We start from the raw sequence: 12,280 nt of genomic DNA, 5'->3' as shown, positions 1-12,280 counted from the left end.
TACAGGCGTGAGCCACCGCATCCAGCTTAGCTTTGTGGTTTCTTAAGTTGTTTTTTAATTTTTTTAGACTAGTTAAGTGCCGAACTGAGAAGGGAAAAAGAGTACAACAAGGAATTCAATCTGTAACTGACTGTGAATGATCAACCAATTGAGATAACTCACTACTCAAGGAGCTTTGGATCTTGCTGAAAGGTTGTGCCTTACATATACACCCACTTACATATACACCCACTTACACGAGTGGTACAGACTCTAAGGCTTATCCCAGGGCTTCAGATTGGTGGATTCCTGAAAGAGGTGGACCTTGAAGCATGGGTTGGGTTTGAATACCATGGAAAGGAAGAAGGCAGAGAACACTCTCATGATACACTTCCATCCGCTGTGGCCCCTGTCTCTCTTACTATTCTCTCCTCCTACCACTGTCCTCTGTGCCCATGCTGCTCCAGTCACACCAACTTCCTTCCAGTCCCTCAACTACCCCAAAGCTTCTCCCACCCCAGGATTTTTTTTTTTTTTTTTTTTGAGACAGACTCTCACTCTCTTGCCCAGTCTGGAGTGCAGCGGTGCAATCTCAACTCACTGCAGTCTCCACCTCCTGGGTTCAAGTGATTCTGCTGCCTCAGCCTCTCAAGAAACTGGGATTACAGGAATGCGCCACCACACCAGGCTAATTTTTGTATTTTTAGTAGAGACAGGGTTTCGCCATGTTGGCCAGACTGGTCCTGAACTCCTGATCACAAGTGATCCGCCCACCTCGGCCTCTCAAAGTGTTGGGATTACAAGTGTGAGCCACCGTGCCCAGAATCTTTGCACTTGCTCATACCTCTGCCAGAAAGACTCTTCTACCTGATTTTCCTGTGCCTATTCTAATGTCACCTCCTTAGAGAGGCCCTCCCTGGCCACTCAGACAATCTACTTGCCTCTCTCACAGGCACAGTTCGTCGCCTTACACTGTTTTATTTCCTCCCCATCACCTGTCATTCTCAGAAACCATTTGTTTCCCCCACTAGACAGAAGCTTGGTGAGAGCAGGGATTTCACATGTCGATTCACTGCTTTGTGCCAAGCATGTTGACCAGTGCCCCACACAAAGCTGGCTTGCAATATTTTATTCAATAAATAAATGAACTTCCACTTGCCCATCTGAAAAAAGAGGGGTTGTCTTTTACTAGGGTTCCAGCCTGGAACAGTGCCCCACACCCAAGAGACCCTCAAACCACTAAAGTGGAATATAAAAGTTAGGGTGTTTGGTCCTTTTGAGAACCTGAAGGAAGCCATGAACTTTCTCTGCAGAAAAATCCACAAACACCCAAGAAGGAATCTGCTCCAGATGACCCCCAAGGGCCAGGTGCAGTAGTATGTTCCTGGAGTCCCAGCTACTCTGAGGCTGAAGCAGGAGGATTGCTTAAGGCCAGAAGCCTGAGACTAGCCTCGGTGACAGAGTAAGATGCAGTCTGTAATAATAATAATAATAATAATAAGGCCGGGCATGGTGGCTCACTCCTGTAATTCCAGCACTTTGGGAGGCTGAGGCAGGTAGATCACCTGAGGTCAGGAGTTCGAGACCAGCCTGGCCAACATGGCAAAACCCCGTCTCTACTAGAAATACAAAAGAAATTAGTTGGACATCATGGCACGTGCCTGTAATCCCAGCTACACGGGAGGCTGAGGCAGGAGAATTGCTTGAACCCAAAAGGCAGAGGTTGCAGTGAGCCGAGATGGCGCCACTGCACTCCAGCCTGGGAGACAGAGCAAGACTCTGTCTACAAATAAATAAATTAATTAATTAATTAATTAATTAATATCCCCAAGGTCTCTCACCCTGGTTCAAAAGCCAAGAGCATTTGACTGTTGAATACAGGGTGCTGGTGGACTCTCCAGATATCTGTTTTGCCATCTGGACAGATGTATATTTTTATAGGATTGGTTGCTATAGCTCCCAGGCATTATAGGGACTAAAATTAGCGGAAGCTTTGTGTTTTTATTCATAAACTAAAATGATGATTCTGATGAGGATGAGCCAGTGGAAGTCTTCCCAGTTTTTGGCTTGTGTTCCCATGTGGCTTTCGGTTCAGGAATTGGAAGTTTGGTTGGGGCCGGGCTGAAGCTCTGGGACAGAGATCCCTCCTGATGGCCACTTCCAGGTCTTTATGGGGACACCCTGAGCCAGAATCACTCCCAAAAGGAAAACTTGGTAGGTGTTATATCTAGGGATAAGAGCATACGGCCGAGTGTGGTGCCTCACGCCTGTAATCCCAGCTACTTGGGAAGCTGAGGCAGGAGAACTGCTTAAACTCAGGAGGCGGAGGTTGCAGTGAGCTGAGATCACACCATTGCACTCCAGCCTGGGCAACAAGAGTGAAACTCCATCTCAAAAAGTAAATAAATAAAATTTAAAAAAAAAAAAAAAAAAAAAAAAAGCATCCTGGGATAGCAGGAGCCTCTGAAGCAAGGATGACTGACCTAGAAAGGAAGACCACTAGGACTAAGGCTGGTCTTCCTGCCATCTGCCAAGGGCTTTATAGGAAGGGAGAGAAGCACAACCCAGCCAGGTGTGATAGACCTGGGTGTGAGTCCCCGCTCTGCTATTGAGTCACTGAGTGACTTTGGGCTCATCCCTGCCCCTCTCTGAACTACACCTTTTCTTTCTTTCTTTTTAATTGTGTTAATAGAGCAAGGTTTTGCCAGGTTGCCCAGGCTAGTCTTGAACTCCCGGCCTCAAGCAATCCTCCTGCCTTGTCCTCTCAATGTGTTAGTGTTACAAGCATGAGCCACTGTAACTGACCCTACACCTTTTCATTTATAAAATAGGTTGGACAGCAGAATAGTAGTAATAAGAGCCAGCATTTATTAAACACCTACTATGTGCCAGGCACCAGCTAAACTCTTTGCATATATTATCTGATTTAACCCTTATAAATCTGGAACTGTTATTATTCCCATTTTATAAATGTGGAATATGAAGTTCATATCAATAATTTGCCCAAGCTTATGTACCAAGTATATAGTAAATCAGAGAGATTCAAATCCAGGTTTAAGGGACACCAGAGCCCAAGTGCTTGACTACTGCACACTACTTCCCCCTCAATTCCTTTCCAGCTCTGACATATGTGGACTTCAGACCACACAACCCTCTCCTGAGTCAAGTATGTTGCTGATCCAACATTAGGCTGAATCAGCTTTTCATCTTGTAAAGCAAACAGTCAGTATATTGGGGTCCCTGCTGCCTACCCACTGCCCCTTCTAACCACTCTCCAGCTGTGCTTTTCTAGGCACCTCTCACTTTACCCTGATCCTGCCCTCCTGACCTAGCACCCCAGCCACAGCCTTAGAACTCAAGGGACTGCCTGGGAAATGTCCACATGTGCCTGCCATCCAGGCTCCCTACACCCCCAGTACATCAGCTGCCTCATTCATTCATTCAATCTTTGTTGCACTTTGCATCAGGCGCTGGGGATATAGCAATAAATAGGACAGACAAGCCTCTGCCCTCGTGCACTTTACATTCCGATAGGTGGAGGCAGGCCATGAGCTCATTTCAGGTTGTGATCAGTTCCAAGGAAGAAATAAGGAAGATGAAATGAAAAAGCAGTGGAGGATGACTTAGGTAGGGTCATTAGCATAGGCCTCTTGGAGGAGGCAAGATGAGAAAGATGTTGAAGGATGAGTCAATGAGAAGGGCTGGGAGAAGAGTACTCCAGGAGAGGGGAGAAAAAGCACCAAAACCCTGATGTGAGGAGAGCTTGGCTTTTTCAAGTAACTGCAAGTGTGGCTAGAATTACCTATTGGGGGAGATTTCCCTTCTCCTCCTGTTCTTCCTTGTCCTTTTCTCCTCCATTTTCCTCTTATTCATTCCTACCCTTTTTACACCCTTTTAGCCATTTCAACATACTTTCTTGTCCACTATCTCAGTCCTGTGAAACAGTTAGGGTAGGGATTAGAACCTATAGTGTAGATACGGAAAAACTGAGGCCTCTATCACTCAGGGAGGCTGGGGCTCAAAACCAGGTCTCCTGACCCCTGGCTAAAAACCAGATTCTTAACCACACCAAGAATCTTCTTGTCTTTCTGCTCACTGACTCCAGAGACTCTGTCACTAGCTCTGAGACCAGCCTATGGACCACCTGATGAACCATTTCTGGGAGCTGGACTGAGGCCAGGTAAACTATTCCTATACAGGAACAGGAATACCTGGACAGGAAGCAAGAGGTCTGAACTCTGGAAATAGATTAGGAAGGCTCTGTGGATTTGGCTTCTGGCAAGAAGGAAAGCAACCAAGCATAAAGTTAAACAAATAAAAGCAGGGCCAAGAAACATCTCCTAAGGCCATGCATTAAAAACAGCATCGGGATCTCAGCAGTTCAGATCTCCAGGTCATAACTCCTGAGTGGGCCTTTCAGGTTAAAAAAAACTCAACAAAACTTACATAGGAGAACTTGAGGGCCCATGAGGGACCAGGTTTCATTGGAGCAATTGTTACTAAACTGAGAAGAGAGACAATCATATTCAATATTACAGAGCAGACGGTGGGCAAAACTATGTCCATTATCTCATTTAACACAACACTTATGCAGAATATTTGTTTTCTATCATTACTATAGTAAATTACCACAAACTTGGTGACTTAAAAACAACACACACTTCTTATCTTATAGTTTTGGAGGTCAGAAGTCCTAAAATCAAGGTGTCATTGGGCTATGTTCCTTCCAGAGGAAGGATTAATCTGTTAATGAAAGAATCTGTTTTCTTACCTTTTTGTTGTTGTTTTGTTTTGTTTTTTGAGGCAGAGTTTCACTCTTGTTGCCCGGGCTGGAGTGCAATGGTGCGATCTTGCCTCACCACCACCTCCACCTCCCAGGTTCAAGCGATTCTCCTACCTCAGCCTCACGAGTAGCTGAGATTATAGGCATGCGCCACCACATCTGGCTAATTTTGTACTTTCAGTAGAGACGGGGTTTCTCCATGTTGGTCAGGCTAGTCTCAAGCTCCTGACCTCAGGTGATCTGCCCGCCTCGGCCTCCCAAAGTGCTGGGATTACAGGCGTGAGCCACCGTGCCCTGCCTGTTTTCTTACCTTTTTCAGCTGCTCGAGGCCACCTTCATTCCTTGGCTTTTGAACCCTCACTCTGTCTTCTAAGCACATCACTCCAACTCTGCTTCTGCCTTGACATCTTATCCTGACTTTGACCCTCTGGCCTTCATCTTTGAAGAACCCTTGTCATTACATTGGGCCCACCTAAATAATCTAAGATAATCTTCCCACCTTTAAATCCTTAAATCAATCTGCAAAGCCCCCTTTGCCATGTAAGATAGCCTGTTTATGGGTTCTGAGGATTAGGGCATGTCCATCTTTGGAAGGGACATTATTTTGTCTACCATAGGTGAGTACAATTACCGTTCCCATTTTAAGGATGAATAAAGAAAAGTTCTGAGAACTAAATCACTTGGTCAAGGTCCCATGGTGGAGAAGCCAGGAATGCACACAGGTAGCTCCACTCCAGAGCTCTCTCTCCATGGCTTCCCCATGCACTCCACTGCCCATTCTGCCCTTCTGGCCATGGCTGCCTCCCTTCCCCCACTGGCCCCAAACACAAACCCATTCATCCTTCGAGCTCAGATTGGATCTCTCCTATTTTTTCAAAGCTTAGAACTGATAGGGCCCTTTAGCCCTATTCAATCCCAGATTTTCCATGTGTGGCTGGGAACATTGAGGTTTAAAGAGCCCAAGGTTACAGTGTGGACAGCTAGGCCTGGGGCCTCTGTCTCCCAGGCTGAAGCCAACTCTGGCCTGATCCAAATCTCCAGAGGCAGGGACTGGGCAGGCTGACCTCTTTGGGATGAAGATTATGTATCAGAACTCTCAAATGTACTCTTTGTGTGGCTGGCTGAATGTCAAGGCTGCCAAGCTAAGAAGGTTCAAGCACATTGGAGGCTGACTCAGCCTGTTGCCTTGTTACTGTATCTTTCCCCAGGCAGGCCTTTCCATTGTCTGAAGGGCACAAAGAACCCATTGTCATCTGGCCCTGGGTCCCCCAAGCAGAGCATCCACCAACCAGGCCAAGGCCAAACAGAGGAAGATGAAATTTAACCTCAGCACCCTCCCCACTTACAACACACCCACTGAGCAGTTGAAGGTTTCTCCTTTAGCGCTTTGTAGCTCACGAAGGACTTTTTTTTTTTTTTTTTGAGACGGAGTCTCGCTCTGTCGCCCAGGCTGGAGTATAGTCGCACAATCTTGGCTCACTGCATCCTCTGCCTCCTAGGTTCAAGCAATTCTCCTGCCTCAGCCTCCTGAGTAGCTAGGATTACAGGTATATGTCACCACGTCCAGCTAATTTTTTGTATCTTTTAGTAGAGACAGAGTTTCACCTTGTAGACCAGGCTGGTCTCGAACTCCTGACTTAGTGATCTGCCTGCCTCAGCCTCCCAAAGTGCTGGGATTATAGGCATGAGCCACCAAGTCCGGCCCACAAAGGACTTTTATCACCCAATCTTATTGAGTGGCATATTTAGTCTACAAAGTAGAAAAGTCAGGATTCACTAAGCCCATTTTGGGCTTGAGCAGACAGACAGACTTGCCCAAAGTGACATAGTTGGCCATGGTGGGGGTGAAATGAAAGCTCCCAAACTCTTAACACTCAGTCAAGACTCTTTCCACTGCACCCACTGCCTCCACCCAGGGTCCCGGTGAGAGTTTGCCAAGGCACCCCCTTCTCACAGAGCCTCCCTCTCCACTGAGGTGACAAATGTTAACAATGTGTTGGCTGTACCTTCTCATGTTGACACAAACCCACTGGTCTTAGTCTGTTTTCATGTTGTTATAACAGAATACCTGGAACTGGCTGATTTATAATAAACAGAAATTTAATGGCTCATGATTCTGGAGCTGGGAAGTCCAAGATTGAGGGGCTAGCATCTGGCAAAGGTCTTCATGCTGTATCATGCCATGGTGGAAGGGCAAAGAGAGAGCGAGAAAGAGAGCAAGAGATAGAACTTGCAACCTCAAACCCTAATTGATGTTAATCAACTCATAAGGGCAGAGCCCTCATGAACTAAGCATCCCCGATAGGCCCCACCTCCCAACACTGTTGCATTGAGGATTAAGTTTTCAACACATGCTTTTAGGGGTACATGTTTAAACCATCGCATCACCCAAGGAGAAAGAAGCACTCATTTGAATTCTGATTTGGGTTCTTCCCTTAGTAGGGCCTGTGTCCTGAGGCCCTGCTTATACTCTGACTTTAAGCAGTTCTCTTTTCCTTTCCAAACCTGAGTGTTTTTATCTGTAAAATGAGCACGATTAAAACATTTCACCCTCCTGGGTACAAAGTCAGTGTAAGATTCAAGTGAACATAGATTTTAGGGAGTCAGTAAATATAAGAGGATGCTTAGGAGGCCTAGTTTTTGAGTCAGATCTCTGGGTTTGGGTCCTGGGTCAAAGTTATTCAACTCTGTAAGACTTGAGGCATGTTATTAACCTCTAGCCTCAGCTTCCTCAAGTGTAAAGTTCTTGTGAGGTGCTTGTGAGGATTAAATGAGATCATATATGTAATGCATTTGGCCCACTGCTGCATGTCTGAAGCACTTCATAAATGTCAGCTATCTTATAAGTAGATTATCTAATTTAAATTTTCCAAAGTGTGTTTTACAAAATATTAGTTCTATAACATACTCCAGAAAGATAGGGGGACCCTGGGTTGAAGTGCGTTTGCGAAATGCAGCACTCACTACCTTCCTTGCAGATATTCCTGAGGCAGCTTGAAACCTTAAAAGCTCTGAAAATGCCTGCTGAAAAGAAACCTGTTGAACTCTGTTAAAGCTATCACAGAGTCCTCTTCTTCATGAGTGTTTAATGCATTCTACAGAACTTTGTTTCCTAACAAACTCTTTGGGGAATGTTTATTTGCTCCAACACCCTCGTTTGAAGAAGAAACTAAGGTTCAGAAAGGTAAAGTGACTTGGCCTGGGTCTCCCGGCCAATAAATAGCAGAGCTGGGACTTGACTCAAGCTAACTAACTCTTTGACCTATTGCTCTTTTTATTAAACCACACTGAGAAAACACCTTTGGCTGTTGATGTGGCCAATCACTCTCCAAAGGTTAAAGATTTGTATTATTGGTTTCATAGCCCCTCAGCCTTTTTCCAGGGCTCTGTATCCATTACTTTGAGGGTGCAGGGCTCCCTGCTGCTCTGGGGAGGGTTGGAGGAGCTCGGCAGCAGATTGGCTCAGTCTTCCCCAACCCCCGTGTCTGTAATATTGCCGCTGCTGGTCCAGGTCCAGGGAACACTCACACACAGGCATCAATTTTCTTCTGAAACCCCACACGCCAGGAAATCTTCTCTGAAGGAGGGAAAAAGCCCAATAACCCAGCCCTGACAACGTGGCAGCTCTTACACATTCCTTGACGTGGCCCACAAACCAAACCTTTCTTCAGTTTAGCTGCTGTGAGGCCAGGAATAACGACCGCCCCGCCAGCCCAGAGACGTGGCAGCCTATGCTGCATGACTCAGCCAGCCCGAGAGGCAGCCTGAAGGCTCCATCCTCTGGGGTCTCTGGGCTGGGGCAGATGGATGACGAGGAAGGGCGATCTGGACTAAGCAGCTCAGCCCCATCCTCTTCCCTGACCCCTGTCTCTTCTCCTCCACTGCCTGAGACAAGGCGGCCCTCACTGTCATCTGAGGCTGATCCAGCACTGCGGCTTCATGTCATCTCTCCCCACTCCTGGCTCCTGTACCTTTCCTCAGACAGGAGCTTCTTGTCATGATTCTTCGAGATTTCCCATGTCCGTTTCCGACTGCATTCTGTGGAGCTCTGGGAGTTCCATGCAGCAGCCTTAAGAGGACAGAAGGAAGGCCAAGGAGGCAGATCTTCAGACCCCTCGCCCGTCCTTGCTTCAACCAGAGCAGAACTGCTTTTGTCTGTTTGAAGTATTGGGCTTTTGTCTAAAATTTCATTTCTTTTTAAATTTTTATTTGTACTTTGTTTTTATTTTTTAATTTTTAATAAAATTTTAATTTACATTTCAGAGAAACTTTTGTAGTAACGAACTATAGAAATAATCCCTGAAAGTATAGTCTTGTAAGATTTAATTTTCAAAAGTGGTTTCAGTAATTTAAAAAAAACTTTGGAATGCACTGATTTATTTTCAGCCCACTGGCTCTCCAGGTGAGAAAAAAATGAACCCTAGAGAGAAGGGGTGATCTATTCAAAGACCCAGTGCATCGTAAGCTCTCCAGGGCTCTGTGGGAAGGGGGAGAGTTCTAAGATCCAAGCAGAAGCCACGGAAGACTCGAGCCTGCTTGCTGGAAGCTTTCAGTCTGGTCACTCTGGGCAGGCAGGCAGCTGGTAGTCCCTATGTCCCTATGTCCACCCAGAAGCTGGAGGAAGAGACTCCATCTATTAGCCTGGCATCTCCCTGAAAGAAAAAACCAGAGGCCAGGTGCTCACGCCTGTAATCCCAGCACTTTGGGAGGCCAAAGCAGGCAGATTACTTGAGCCCAGGAGTTCAAGACCAGCTTGGGCAACACGGGGAGGCCTGGCTGTACAAAAAATACAAAAATTAGCCTGATATGGCGTGTGCCTGAGATCCCAGCTAGTCAAGAGGATGAGGTGGCAGGATCACTTGAGCCCAGGGAGGTCAAGGCTACAGTGAGCTGTGATCCTGCCACTGCACTCTAGCCTGGGCAACAAAGTGAAACCCTATTTGAAAAAAAAAAAAACAAAAACAGAAAACAAAACTACCAGGCGCAGTGGCTCACACCTGTAATCCCAGCACTTTGGGAGGCCAAGGCAGAGGGATCACCTGAGGTCAGGAGTTCAAGACCAGCCTGCCCAACATGGTGAAATCCCGTCTCTAGGAAAAATACAAAATTAGCGCAGATGTGGTGATGCATGCCTGTAATCCCAGCTACTCAAGAGGCTGAGGCGTGAGAATCACTTGAACCTGGGAGGTGGAGGTTGCAGTGAGCTGAGATCATGCCACTGTACTCTAGCCTGGGCAACAGAGCAAGATCCTGTCTCAAAAATAAATAAATAAACAAAATGAGCACTGGACAAGAATTTGAGAGACCTGGGCTCCTCACCCAATCATTAAATGATATGGGCAAATCCTTTTCTCGTTGTGGCCCTTACTTTGCTCATTTTTTTTTTTTTTCTTGAGATGGAGTCTCACTTGGTTGCCCTGGCTGGAGTGCAATGGTGTGATCTTGGCTCACTGCAACCTCTGCCTCCCGGGTTCAAGAGAGTCTCCTGTCTCAGCTTGCTGGGTAGCTGGGATTACAGGCACCCGCCACCACACCCCATTAATTTTTGTATTTGTAGTAGAGACGGGTTTTCACCATGTTGGCCAGACTGGTCTCGAACTCCTGAACTCAAGTGATCTACCTGCCCCAGCCTCTGAAAGTGCTTGGATTCCAGACATGAGCCACTGTGCCCAGCCATTTTGCTCACTTGTAAAATGAGGCTATTGGGTTAAATTATGGTTTCCAGGCAGTGGGTGATGAGAACCAAGATGATGGGGTTCAGATCCTCTTAGAGGCAGCTGTTGTTTTGCTATGTTAATTGTAAACAAGGATTCTGCAGCTAATAAAATGCTTGAAACTCACTAGGCCATGTAACTTAAAGGCCTTTTGACCATTAAATTCAGTGTTTTTGTCCTCTTTCTGTCTCCTGCTTCTCTTCCTCCCCTGAATTCCTTACTCAAATCCCTGAGTTTGCTGGCAGAGACTTCATGATTCTTCAGGGCTGCATCCCTAAGTCTATCTTGCTGTCTCTCTGGAGGCTGGACTCTGCCCTCTCACTTGCACCATGGGAGAAGAATTGTTCCTTTCCTAAGATCGCAGAACAATGAGGGAGACCCAAGGGTCAGGACAAATCAGAGCCAGCCACCCCATCTGGTCCAATGCTGAGCTCTCCAGCTCCCCCGTCTCCCACTGAACGGCTCGCTTCCCAGCCCCATCCCAAGTTAGGTTATTTTCCTGATTCAGACATTTTTGTGGTGTGAAATCATCTCCGCCCAGTCAGCCGAAGCTGGGAGCTCACTCCAGCCCACTGCAGCTTGCTGGCCCTCCCTTTCCCTGCCACGTCCCCACACCCTCAGCTCCTCTCCTCCCAGCACTCAGAACTTCCATTTGATTTCCTTTCAATTCTGCAAAGAAACAGAGTGTCAAGGGCATGTTGGATTCAGCTCTGTCCTCTCCCTGTAGCTCCTGGTGCAGGTCCTGGCTCAGGATCAACCCCTAAGGGAAGGTGATTAACATAAGTTTGTTAAATCAAGACAGAGAAAGGAGACAAAGGAAGACAGACAGAATCAGACAGTGGAAGGGAGAGACAGACACTGAGAGTCTGCCATGATCAAGAGAGAGACAGAGGCCAAGCATGGTGGCTCATGCCTGTAATCCTAGCACTTGGGGAGGCCAAGGTGGGTGGATCACCTGAGGTCAGGAGTTTGAGACAAGCCAGGCCAACATGTCAAAACCCCGTCTCTACTAAAAATACAAAACTTAGCTGGGCGTGGTGGCACGTGCCTGTAATCCCAGCTACTTGGGAGGCTAAGGCATGAGAATCACTTTAACCTGAGGGCCAGAGTGAACCGAGACCACGCCACTGTACTCCAACCTGGGTGAAAGAGCGAGACTCCATCTCAAAAAAAAAAAAGAATGGTCGGGCGCAGTGGCTCACGCACTTTGGGAGGTGGAGGTGGGCAGATCACGAGGTCAAGAGACTGAAACCATCCTGGTCAACATGGTGAAATCCCATCTTTACTAAAAACACAAAAAATAAAATTAGCTGGGCATGGTGGAGCACGCCCATAGCCCCAGCTACTCAGGAGGCTAAGGCAGCAGAATCGCTTGAACCCAGGTGGTGGAGGTCGCAGTGAGTCAAGATTGCGCCACTGCACTCCAGTCTGGCAACGGAGTGACTCTGTCTCAAAAAAAAAAAAAAAAAAAAAAAAAGAGAGAGAGAGAGACAGAGGTGGGAGACAGAGAAACAGAGACGAGACAGACACAGAAACAAATGTGAAGAAAACTTACCTGCAACTTAGCAACAAAGCAAAAGGGCGACTGCATGTCCTCTCAATGTTAGACTGGAACACGGTCTGACAAGTCCATCCAGGGATCATCTTCTCTAGGGGATATATCTTGATTTGGCTTGCTACTTACTATTGATGAGGGCTCTGACTTTGAAGTTACATGCTAACTTGCAGCTTTCTGTCCATTAAAAAAAAAAAAAAGAACCCCAGAGCTGACAGTGCAATTGCCTTGTAGGGCATTAACCAGCTT

At 46.8% G+C, this 12,280-nt stretch overlaps 1 pseudogene; it reads right to left on the bottom strand.

The window, feature by feature from the left end:
* Nucleotides 1–9,005: 9,005 nt before the first annotated feature.
* Nucleotides 9,006–9,077, bottom strand: LOC126957838 (uncharacterized; annotated as a pseudogene).
* Between the last annotated feature and the right edge of the window lie 3,203 nt (nt 9,078–12,280).

Source organism: Macaca thibetana, chromosome 6 (genome assembly GCF_024542745.1).
Source record: "Macaca thibetana thibetana isolate TM-01 chromosome 6, ASM2454274v1, whole genome shotgun sequence".
Lineage (NCBI taxonomy): Eukaryota > Metazoa > Chordata > Mammalia > Primates > Cercopithecidae > Macaca > Macaca thibetana.
Note: the sequence above shows the minus strand (reverse complement) of the source record. Positions and strands in the feature narration are given on the sequence as shown.